This window comes from Lolium rigidum, chromosome 7 (genome assembly GCF_022539505.1).
Source record: "Lolium rigidum isolate FL_2022 chromosome 7, APGP_CSIRO_Lrig_0.1, whole genome shotgun sequence".
NCBI classification, from domain to species: domain Eukaryota; kingdom Viridiplantae; phylum Streptophyta; class Magnoliopsida; order Poales; family Poaceae; genus Lolium; species Lolium rigidum.
Genome location: NC_061514.1, coordinates 337,751,111 through 337,764,472, shown reverse-complemented (window position 1 = coordinate 337,764,472; position 13,362 = coordinate 337,751,111). Strand labels below are relative to the sequence as shown.

Genomic DNA, 13,362 nt, shown 5'->3' with positions numbered 1-13,362 from the left:
AACAAAATTACTACTCCCTTCAATTCTAAACACTCCCTCCATTTCATGGAACATGTTGAAAATTTGTCTAAATTTGTATATACCTAACCACTAATGCAAAAAGTATAATTTATAATGATGCTAATAGTACATATTTTACTTTATAGGTGTTGATTTTCTTGATTATTTAGTCAAATTTTAAAAAGTTTACTTGATTAAACCTAAAACACAATCTATTCTTGAAAAGAGGGAGTAGCGAAAGAAAGAAGACACGAGTGTCAGGGGCGTGTCGCCGGCGGCCGGCGCACACGATAGGATCACCGGCGGCTGAACCGCGGAATGAGTATGTGTCGATCGAGCTGATGCGTGCCGGTAAGGCAGCGACACCTCGCCACCTCGGTCGCCGACGTGTCCCTGTCCGTGTCCGGGCCTCTTCCTCTGCCGACGTCCCTGCCCCTTTCTGATCAACCGAAAGGATCTCGAGTACAATTCTGTACGGTATTTAATTTGGGATGGCTGATCTTGACGTAAAACCGCCGATCTGAACAGAAAAATAGTTGCTTCACTGCGCATTTTCCGAATGGATCTTCTCCGTGTAATGGGGTAGATCGGATTGGATTGGATTGCGATATGCTCAATGATTACTCTGGACCGCAGGCTTGTCACTTGTGCTAAGTAAACCCACACAGATAATATCAAAAGAAAAAGAAAAGTCTATTTTTAACCCTGATCTCATAAAAGGGGGTTTAGCAAAATAAACCCTTAGCTTCAAATCTCTGTCGTTTGTATCTAAATTATTAGAACCCGGTCTAAACTGGATCCTGAAATTGCTTAACACATCACGTAAAGAATAATCCTAGCCAGGAATACCGGTTGTCTCACTAACTACATGGACCCACACGACAGATTCCTCTCCCATCTCACTCCTATGTCCCCACCTGAAAAAACAAGTGTGTGATGATGCCCCGCTCGGTCCGCAGCCCGCCCCCACTTGGCCACGACCTGCCCAGCTTAGCCTGCACCTGCTCGGTTGTGACCCGACCAGCTCGATAGCGACCGACAAGGAAGAAGAGGTGGAAGAAGAGGTGTGCGGCAACGTTTCCGAACACCCTAGCACGATTCCCTCCGTGTTGACACCGGGGCACAGTACTAGGGACAGCATGCGCCGTTGGCGGGTGACCGCGAACCAAGAGGTAGCAGACTCTAGTGGCATATGGCCTCGGAATCGAGCTGCGACAGCCTATGCACTTGGTGGAATTGAGCTTTGATGGAAACTGAAATGCGGCAGCCCGTGCACATGGTGGAAGTAGTGAGCTGCGGCCGTTGGAGAGATGTGGCCATGCCGCTGGAGGGTCGGCCAGGGCCTATCCACTGATTTTTGGAGCCCTAGGGTGACACAACCCCAAGGGACCCTTGGTCACGGTGACAAATGTGTGTCGAGGTCGGCCACTACAAACGATATCTCTAATGTTTATGGTAAAATTTTAAATATTAATCAAAGTTTAAGCATGACTATTGTTCTTCGGTCCCTCAACAATGTGTGTCGAGGTCGGCCACTACAAAAGACTTAACATAATATTAGTACTCTGAAAGAGAAATATTACTATATTGTAATAGCAAAGTAAATAATTTTTACAAATAGATCCATAGTGTTTGGAATCTCGATGAAGATATTAAAAACTGCTTATCTTTGTTGATCGAGCGAACTATATAGTATGATATTTCTTTCTAGCAGAACAAAATTATGGGAATAAATGATTCATATGAAAAAATGAGTACAAGGGTTGACATATTTGGCATTCAATTAATAAGAGCACGGAATATATTATCTTTGTCAAACATGTATGATGGGGCAAACTAGAACCGTTCGAAATCCAAGAAGAGCTACTTGCGGATATAGTTATGTGGTTGCATCGTTATTCTCCACTAATAAATACTCCCTTCGTTCTTTTTTAATTGACTCAGATTTAGTACAAAGTTGTACTAAATCTGAGTCAATTAAAAGAGAACGGAGGGAGTACTTACAACCATAGATAGACACATAAGTGCTAGTGTTGTTCTGCGCATTTAGGAAGGCCAGAGAGAAATGGTGGCATCTAGAAAAATTATCTGAAAATATTGTAGTATTTATTTAGGGTAAGAGGAGCTGGACTGATTGGCTTATAGCTTGTGTGATCCATATTTTCTAGAATTATTATATACTCTTGATCCTTTATAACTGATGACTAGTATAAGAACGCAATTAAATCTTGTGTCGGGCCCCTACCTTCTAGTAGCCCAGGGCGGGCGCCCCTTTGCCCCACTCTATGGGTCGTCCTCTACTCAGTGGCAGCGGTTGTGCGGAATCGAGCTAGACATAATGAGTATTGATTGGAAACATATGATGAACGTCATTTTATTCTGTATTTTCGAACACCACTCGACAGGTTCATCCTCCTCGCTAGGTTTGCTTGTGATTCCACTTCAAGTTGTTGCTGCTCCTAGCGGCCGCGCTTCTGGAGGGTGGGGCGTCCATGGCCAAGTCCGAAGATAGAACCACCTAACAGAACTAGGGACCATGCAATTATAATATATATAATTATGTAGAGGGTTTTTTTGAAGTTCAGGGTTCATTTCGCTGAACCTAAAATTAAAGTTCTTCCTCAAAATAATCCAATGGGAGTGATCGACTGGTGCAAAATATTGACGAAGTGTGGACGTTGTTTCTAGCTTATCTTTGGAGTTATTTTATGGCGCATGCTACCCGTCGGCCGACCGATCTGGGATCGGAAATCGGTCGTACGCGCGCCATCGGATGGAGATCTAACGTCCAGAACAAGCTGCAACGCAGTTTTGCATTTTAGCCCTTAGTTTTTAAGAAATCAACCCGCAGTACAATATTTCTCAGATATTAGTTCAAATACAGTTTTACATTTGCCACCCTCCTTTTTCAGGAAACCAACCCGCAGTACCCCCTAATATGATGAGTATTACAACAAAAATCCTCTCTCCGCGTACAAAAAATATATACTATTACAACAAAAAGTCACAACATTTTTTAAAAGTAATGTCACAATAAAGTGGTTAAACCAACAAATTGTTTTGTTGGAGATCAATTTACAACAAAAGTAGCCATTATTATTAACAAAAACCGGAGACTATTACAACAAAAATCCATATGTTTGCAAAAACAATAGAAGAAAATATTAATTTGTTACATATTGAATTACAACAAAAGTCACCAACTTTTTTTACAAAAAGTCACAAACGATTACAATAAAAAATCAATATATTTGCAAAATGATGCAAAGTGGTCCAGCGACATTTAATTTGCTACAGATTGAATTATAACAATAATCACCTACTATTTTATCCAAAGTCACAAATGGTTACAACAAAATAAAAAATCTCTTTATTATTAGCATCGACAAAAAAATAAAAAAATGTTGTCTCTTTACAACAATTGTTAACAACAAATCCTACAAAAATTACGAGTTGTTTACAACAAATAGTTCATCATCTTACTCTATGTGTTTGCAGGGAAATAATTATTGGGCCGAAAAAAGAAGGCCCAATAAGCAACGCGGGAGCGAGAGGCCGGACGACCGATCCGCGCGACGCGATCGGTCGCCGGATCGCAAGCATTTTCCCTATTTTATTCGTTGAACCTGACGAGTTTGTCATTAGCTTTGGACCAAAGAACATAAACTCGGAGATAGAAAAAAAAAGGAACTAGCGCTCGTTGTATTAAAAAATGTATCAAATCAAAATACGTTTTCAACTTCAGAGATATTTGAATAAAGAATACGGTTGCAAACCACCAGTAGAAGTCTTCATAAGGTGCACGGCGTACGCTACAACGGAGAACCTCCGCGTCTAGAGCAAGTGCGATACAGATTTGATCTCTCGATTTTCATAACATGGACGGCCGCAAAGTTTCACTTTTTTTCTTCGAATAATCAGAAGATCAAAAAAGAATATGTTGCTATGTCTACGTGCGAGACGCAAGTCAGGAATTGATTCCGCCACAGATTCCCTGGCCACAGAGAATCCCGCTCGCTGCGCCGCAAGCGCTGTCGACTCGGCCAATGCTCTGCTTTCCCTCCATATTTAAACAGCCCAATGGCGGGCGGGATACCCGACGTGGCACCGGATGACTGGGAGCCAATTACAATGACGAGTGGGACCAGGCAGTAGCAGAAAGATCTGGGCCCACGCGTCAGTTACACCGGTGGTGTTGCCCGCAGGTGAGGCAGGAGACGCAAACGGCTCTTGGCTCAAGGCCAAGGCATGAGCCATTCATGGGCAGTGAATGATCCATCTGTTTGGGAGATATTTTTTTCAACCCTTTTTTTTTCTTGCCAAATTCAAAGGAGCCGCACTGTAGTTTATGATGTTCACACAAAGCATGCCCCTTCTTCGGCTTGAGAATCCATCCCAAATTGACCATTTCTATTCAACACTTGTAGGTCACTCATCTCATTTTGGACCAAGCAAGAAATGTTCCTCATGCCCGATTTTAGAAAAGGGCACACGCCATGTTTGTCAACAAAGCCGGCCCTGTGCCCAATGGGCGCAAACCTTAAACAGTACTAGTACCAGTTTATTTCAACAAATATTGCGGTAAAATTGTTGTTCTGGCCGTGGCAATAAAATACTACCTCCGTTTCAAGTAATAAGGCATTCATGTTTTACGTGTTTTTTACTAAGAATTATTTTAAATAGATACAAATTATTTTTATAAAATTAGTATCATTAAAAAATGTTTCTCAATACGAATCCAACGTTACTAATTATATATACTTAATATAATCAAGATTTTTTTGCCTAATTTTTATGGTCAAAATCCGTCTTGAAATAGGCGATATCCTTATTCATTGAAATGGAGTATATTATAATCATGGCAATAAATAAATAAATATTTTGAAGATCTCAAAGATTTGCTCGTTTGTTTTAGATTTTATTTTGCAATCGCATGAGACTGCTTATGTATCTCTACCATGTACTATTCACTACAATAAATATAGCATAACATTTTATTAGAGAACAAATAAAACAAATAGTATATCATACATTGATTGTCAATTTTTTTTAAAGATAGCCCAAATGGCCAAACACTCCATGCAACACAAAGTGACACATCTTGCTATGCACAGTTTGAGCAGAAGAAAGTCGTCCTGGTTGCCTTTCTAAGATTGGACGAATGATACATAGACAACAAGGGGAGCTTCACTTTGTGCTCATGACGTGTCGCCAACTCTGTCAAGTCATTTGGAAACAGAAAATCCAGTCCAAGCCTTTGCAGAGGGGACAAGCTACTCTGAATTCAGCGAAAAGGCAATGCACCGCAAAAGGAAGCCTGAAAAGCAAAGCAGCGGCACTGCGACAAAGCAAGCAGAGAACAGCATGATCGTTCCGGTAAAACTCTGACGAACCGTTTGCATTTCATCCGAGGAAACGAACAGCAATTAGTACTATCACAACCTCATCGCTATCTTTACAGGTTTTTGACAGACACTAGGCGAGCCAGCCAGCCCCATTATCAAAGAACACGAAGTCAGACACGAAATGCAGCTCTCACGGCAGTATTATGCGCGGCACTGACGATTGATGAAAGCAGTTCGCAAGGGAAGCAAGAAGCCTTATTTGCTGTAGTTATGTACCGGGCTGGGCTAACGACTCGCTCCGACCAAAGGCGGAGAAGAAACGAAGGTATTCTGAACGGTGACGAACGGAATTAGCACCTCATCTCGGCCAATTCCGGTTGTTGTTGGTGTTGTTGCCGTTATTCCTGGGTTTTGAGTTGGAATTGGGCTGCCAGCTCCGGTTCCCTTGCTTCTGTATACTTTGTGGATCCATCATCTGTACAGTTCTCTGCTTCTTTGCTGCATTGAAACAAGAATGGACGTCATGACTCGGAACACATACAGAATTCGAGCAATGGAGTTCACCGTTCCTCCGGCGAAATTCTAACGTACTCCCTCTTTGTACCAAATCCAAGTCAATTTAAAGGAATCGAAGGGAGTACTACTTAACCATTCGGTTATAGTCTAGGCTAAGAGATGATCAGACTATAGCTCAAGTCATAATTTCGAGGCGGAGAGAAGCAGTAAGTAACAATGTGATGTTGCAGCAAGCAATATAATAAACCTGGTTTCTTGGAGAGAAGCAAGTAACAATGTGATGCTGCAGCAAGTAAATAATAAGCTAGAGGCGATCAGACTATACCGTTATCGAATTCTTGGTACCCTTCCTGGAGCTTTCGCTTTGTCACTTCTAGCTTCGAATTAGTGGCCATTTCTAATTTCGCATTCTTTGCGAGATCCAGCTTTGCTCGAATCGAGTTTGCATCCGCCGGTTTCTACAGAGCAAGCGCGGAATTCAGATCACATCAGCATTTGCATAAATAAACAAATAATCAGACATATGCTGTTCACAGTGCAAATATGCTCACATCAGACTGCGTTGGTTGAGGTTTGCCTTGAGCGGGCAAGGTGCCTTGCTGCTGCTTAGGCCTCACTTGAGGTCTCCCAGGACCCGACTCAGCACATGATGAGGGCCTCGCGAGCATGGTCGCGATGAACTGCTCCCTCGTTTGCCCGTTGGTCAGCTCTTGAGGCCGTGACTGCCTTGCTGCAGATTGTTCTTGCCTCCAGCTCTGGTCAGGGTCATACTGCTGGGCCATTGGCTGCGGTGGCCTTCTAATCGGTTCTTGGTTCCCCGGATATCGCTGTCCGTTGTTCCTTGTATCTGTGGATAATTCACAAGACAATCATGATGTCAAACACTAGCGCCTAGCAAAGAACTATCAGAGTGGGGATCAAAGAGGGCCTGTTCACTCACTTCCATCATCATCCATTCCATCAAACATCCTGGACCCCTGGTTGTCCTGAGAAATTCCAGATGGAATTGTGTCAGATCATACCATGGGCCCTGTAAGATTCTTACAGAGCGTGATTAGTGTGTAATTCAATACCTCAGAGACACGGATGGAAGTGCTCGGCGTGGCGAAGAGTGAGCCGTCGTCCATGGAAGGAGTCGACAGCCCCCGGTCTTCCTGCTCCAGACTAGAAGGATGCATGGACTGAGGGGTGTGATCTACAAATTATCAAGTAAGAGAAAGATTAAAATTAGCATAGAACTATTAACTAACGAGATAAATATTAGTGTAAAGTAAAATTTGAAACATGATGAATTCTTCTGCTTGCTACCTACCAACAATGGCATCTCCGCCGCCTCCGCTGCTCATCCACTCGTCAACTATACTCTTCCAACCCCTGCGATTCACACCAACCGTACCGAGGAATGTTAATGACTTAAGAAACGGTAGTATATCGACAGCTAAGAGATATACATGAAAAAAAATGGTTTGAAGGAAGAAGAGAAACAGGGGCATACCCGATGAGCAAGCGGACGAGGTGGCGAATCTGCTTGGAGCTGTGCTTCCGGAGGCTGGTCACAGCCTTGCCAATCTCAGTGACCTGTGAGGACGAATCGGCGTTAGCGCCAGCCAGTACAAGAACACGGATTAAGCATGGAGAAATGGATCAAACGGAGCCCCTGCATGTGGATGTGCTCTGTCTCTCACCTTCAAGGTGTCCACCGTGAACTCCAGCTGCTGCAGCCGCCGGAGCAGCTCGAGCAGCGCGGCCTCCGACTGTCATAACAAGGCAGAAGAGATTCAGCACGAGTAAGTAATTGGGAGCCAACAACCAGCGACACGGGCGGCGGCGGCGGCGTTAAGGACAAGGAGAAAATGAGGTGGGACCTTTTCCTGGTGGTTGAGGAGGACGCCCTTGATGCGCTCGGCCTCAGCGACGACGGCGGCGTCGTCGTCGTCGCCGCGCCGGGGCGCGCCGTCGTCGGTGATGGCCTCGGCGCGGTCGGAGCTGCAGAGGCTGGGCACGCTGCCGGCGCCCTCTGGGAGGACCTGCGGCTGGGAGGCTGGCGGCCCCGCCTGTGGCCGCGCCGCCGGCGCCGCCGCCGCGGATGCCGGCGGCGGACCGCCGGAGGAGACGACGAGGAGCGCGGTGTAGAGGCGCTCGGCTATGGCGTCGCGCCTGGCGCGGAGCGCGGCGGGGTGGTCGGAGGCCGCGACGTCGATGGCGGCGTCGATGGCGTCGAAGATGTTCTCGCCGGCTCCCCGGAAGAAGCCGACCCAGTAGTCCATGGACGGCGGCGCCATCGCCGCGATCGGGCTCGCAAACCCACCGGAACACCCCAATCAAAACCAGGCCTTTGTCGCCGCAGATTGGTGGTTAAATTTACGTTCAGTTCCGATTCAGTTCGTCGTCTTCCGTTACGGGGGATAAATGAACCAAAGAAACAAACGAATAAAAAGAAAGGTCTACTGCCGCGGATTGCCACACCCAGACGCAAGAACTGGGCAGGGGATTGGCATTACCGCCCGCCCGCCCGTCCGCCTATGAATGAATCTCACAGGAGACGAGAGAGAACGAGGAACAGATAGGGAAGGAGGAGAGGGAAAAGATTGTGTTTTTGCCCCCCAGGTTAGCTTTCCTTCCCTGTCTACCTGCAGTGGCTATCAATCTCCGGATTCCCCCACGAGCGAGACTGCGAGTGGGAGGGAGAATGAGGGGAGGAGGAGGAGGAGGGCGGTGCTTGTGGCTGTGGCTGCGGTGCGATTTCGCTTCTCCAACCAGGGGATGCGAACGCGGCGCCGCAATCCAGCCCAGCTCGTGGCACTGCGCCACAGGGTGTGCGCGTGCGTGTACCTAGCGGTATGGTTTCGTCGGGCTAGCCCTAGCTGGTGGGTGCGGCGATACGACGTGCTTCTCGAAACTGCTACGATCACGCGCACGGCACACTGCTCTTCCCTTGTTTGTTGGTACTTCCCGTTTGTTTCCTTGCATGATGCACGGTGGAATTCAAATGATGGAATCAGTGTCCTTGTTCAAATATGTACTCCGTACTAAGTTTACAGAAAGTTCAAATGTAAAAAAATGTGGGTGCTTAAATGGAACATGGTGTTCTTTTACCCGCAACGCCACCTGTTGGGATCTCATATTGGTGAGTTAACCCGCCCGCTAATAGTTGCCAAATTTTAAAGTAACGCGTTTGTGTACCGTGTTAGTAAGCTGCGTTGTACACGATATTGATTGAGATATACATATACATTCAATTTAACCTACCATGTATAGGTTTCTTAGATACCAAGGTATATCTCCACCGTATCAATCTTGTATTCCTCTGACTATATGACACGAAACCGTCCCCGCCCGGAAGGCACGCGTTCAGCCTAGCTTTATACCGCCCACAGATTTCTTTTGAGAGGCTATGCTTCGTCGCTTGTTTATATGTTATACATTACGTTTCTATGGAGGGGCACGTGTTGACACGTCTCTTTGCGTGTGAATTCTTCATCATTTCTTTTATTCGCAAATGAAATATACTCCTTTGCTTAACATAAGTAATTTTCTTTGAAATAAATGTATGTGAAGGTGATCAGAATATATGAATTATTAGAGTCCTAGAATTGACCATTTTTTTTAAAAAAAAAAGTTGTTAAATAAAAATATATATCTTATGGATAAGAAGGTGCATCAATTTATCATATCTTGTTGTATGCCTGATGGTATGTCCTTCTTACTTGTGTACAAGAAGAATTGTGTTTGAATCTTTGTAGTGCTATATACATTTTTAACAATATTTTCCTCTACACGCAATAAAATCGTAAAATTGGAGAATTTGGGAAACTCATGACTTGTTGACATGAAGAAGAAGAAGGGTAAACCGTTGCACCACAATATATGGTCTCTACTAATATGGATTTTAGTTATATCTAGTAACTAACTTCAAATGTCATGAAATATTTCGAACAAACCACCAAAATTTCGCTGGACAGCGCAGAAAATGGATTTTTGTGAAATTTATATGAACTTTTAAACCCGAGCAAGTCTATTATTTTAGTGAGATAGGCTCCACTTTAGATTTTGGGACAAGACCCATATTTCACCGGCTAGGCTCTGCTAGTATTATGCGTAAAGATTATTTAAGTAGAGAAACACACTTTTGCGAAAGTAGATGCAATCTATTTTTAGCTGACCAAGCATCTTCACCACCTAAAATTAAACTTTCTTTATTTTACAACCTTCCAACCTATTTATACATTCAAAATCAAAGTAATGTCGCCTAATACAAGAGGATAGAAGGGTTGGGGGATCATCAATCCAAGTTAATTGATTAGAACCTATAACCATTTTTGCTAGCTCATGAGTTACACTGTTGGTTTCCCTATGTACGTGTCAAAATTGGTTTTTGATAAAAATCAGATGCTAGATGGTAACAGTCATCGAAGGTCCCAACCACTACGTACTCCATGACTGATAGCCCCATTTTACTTAGTTTCAATCACTTCCATGCAGTATGAGTTCATGATGGCACGGTTGCATCTAATGAATTGGGCTAACTTCAGGCCATGCTTCAAAGATATAGCCCCTGTCATTAACACATGAAAAGTGTGATTAAACCTTGTATTGCATGCAACCATACAACAGAAAACACATGTCGTCCCTCTCATATTGTCTTCACCAAACGAAGCGTCGACATTTCATCTCCATTTGAATGTTCTCGCCGTTAACCTCTCCCACCATACAAACCGGCAAGCCGTTGCACAAGTTTCAGCAGTAACAAACTGTCATGTAGTACTGGTTTTTGATTGCCTTGTACTCCCTCCGTTCGAGGTTATATAGTCGACGCGTATCTTTAGATTGTAAATTTAACCAACGTAATACAAGATATATTTTTCAAAATACATATTATTATAAATTTCATATATAGAATGATATATTTTTTGTTCTATACAATACATATTATATTGGTTATTTAACCAACGTAATAACAGATATTTCAAGACTGCCCTAGCCCGCAACATCAATGAAACATCTGAACATGCATCTTCAAGCCAAGATTCTTCCATACTCCTCCCGTTCTCATACACTGGAATAACTTGTGATCAACATCTTCCGCTTCTCTCACACATACTGAGCATTGTCAGCTGATTTTGGCGTTTCCATTAACAAGAGTAACACCGACTGGTTTTTTTCCAAGCGATCCACCATCGGGGATCGATTTTCATTATCATGGGGATAACGAAAAACAAGTCGTCAAGTCTGTTCTTACACAGCAACCGCCAGCTCCTACGCAAAAACTATGTACATCATCGTTACGACTACCAGAGGACAGAAGCCTCAGAATAGCACAAAACAGTACCAAAACCCATCGACCAACAGCTAAAGAGCAAGACAGTCTAAACCATCTTAACAGGAGCACATATGACAACACAGCTACCAAAAAGGGAAGGTCTTCCAGGAGGCCAAACACCAACAGCTTCCAGCATCCAAAAAACGGGGGAGACAGTTTTTCCTCTGACAAGGCGGGGAACAGCTATCATCAGCATCAATCATCAAGGTTGTCAGCGTCTTCTTCTTTGTCATCATCAACATCCATGTCATCATTTTGTTGATTCGTCAAACGAGGGATATTGCTTGCACCTGCAGGGTCACTTCTCCTGTAGCCAGAGAAAGGAGTGCATCTGCACCTTGATTCAGCTGTGAAGCTTCAGCTAGAGAGTGAGAACCTGCCCAGTATTTCATAAACACCACCGCATAAAACATTAGCTCAACAGGATTTTTAGGATAAATCTTATCAAAACAAGCTTTATTACGCGCTTTCCAAATGGCCCAGCAAATTGCTGCCAATCCAGCAATTTGAACATTGCGGCTGGCATTGGAGTAATTGGGCATCCACCAAAAATATTGTGCAAATGACCCAGGTCGATTATGGGCCCCCACAGTCATCCCCACCAAGCTCCACAGGAATTTCGCTGCAGTACAGGAAAAGAAGAGATGCAGAATAAATTTATGGGCAAAACAAAAAAGACAAGAAGGGCTGCCAGCCCAGTTCCTTTTTTCAATAAGTTGTCTTTTGTTGCTATGGAATTGTGCCAAATGAGCCATAACCAGATTTTGATCTTCAGAAGGATTTTGCTCTTCCAAAGATGCTTGAAGGACCTGTCCATCCCATTACTACAGAGTAACACCGACTGGTAGTGTGTCTTTCTCCGCATCAATATATTCACTTCGGCAGGATCTCTCGTCTTACATACTCTCTCGTGCCTGTAAATGACGTTTTTTTTGTTATGGGACGGAGTAACGAGTAACATGTTAACCTCGTTGCTGTCAAAGAAAACATGTTAACCTCATGAGGACCATCCACTACCACACGGTCATGGGGTCATGACAAGGCTATAAAAAATCAAATTCATGCATGCAGCCTGGCGGTCAAAGAAAGAAACAGATACACGCACCCGTAGTGGACCTGGCGAATTTCCATCAAGTTGACCTGCGCAGGTTCTACTCGTCACACTCTAACAACCTAATTAAAACAGCATTTACAAACATCAGCGTTCACTGGTCACAAGACTCTTCGGTGGAAGCCCATACTTTCTGCCCTGGTGTGGGTGACTCGTCATCAATGACAATCCAGGAGGGGATTATCCCCTTTCTGTTACAGGTGAAGCGGGGTATCCAATTTTTCTACGGTAGTTACGGTGGTTAGAGCATTTTCACCGGTGCTCTCCAAATAGGCGGCGGCAGAGACGTCGACACTACTGTATGGGGCCGCCGGCACAACATTCTCTATTTGGGGATGCTGTTCCCACAGCGGCATCCCTAATACGGTGGCCGGCTAGCATCTTTTAAGCAGAAATTTGGTGTCGACGCTCCCAATCGAAGCCCTTAATATAGGGATCCTTTCGGGAGTGCCGGCGCTTTTATGGGGCTCCAAAACATGTCGACGCTTTTATGCGGCTCCGAAACATGTCGGCGCTTTTTGAAAAGCGTCGGTGCGGACGCTTTCTCTCACTAGAATTCCAATAGAGCTTCTATTGAAAGCGCCGGTGGAGATGCTCTTAGTAAAATAAACCAGTGCACGGTGTCATAAGATTTTTCAATAAAGAGCATATCTTAGTACCAGGAAGATGACAATTAAACTTAGTTTCTGCAACAACATAGTACTCCAATGGCAATATGGATGCAAACTAAAAAAATCATAAAAAGGAGTCCCACTATAGAAATTTATTTCCCGTTGTAGCAAACCAAATACCACCAATACAACACCAGAAATCCATCTGCTCCAAAAGCAACGCTTCCAAGAAGAAAACCGTGCTCAAACCTCATCATCAGCCTGATAATAAATCATAGGTTTTCACCGTGGAGAAAAACCGTGTTTATAAAACAATGTCATTAACAAGACCATTTCAGGCACAACCAATTAATGCTAGATTTTAAATTTTTACAGTGCAAGTTTAGATATACTTTTGTGGCTGCCATGCTTGCTAAACTTAAGCTTAGTTTTATGCGCGGGCAGGTAGAGCGTGAGAAG

The 13,362-nt window shown here is 44.1% G+C and overlaps 1 pseudogene; it reads right to left on the bottom strand.

Moving 5' to 3' along the window:
• Positions 1-5,365: 5,365 nt before the first annotated feature.
• Positions 5,366-8,143, bottom strand: LOC124673507 (annotated as a pseudogene).
• Positions 8,144-13,362: the final 5,219 nt, after the last annotated feature.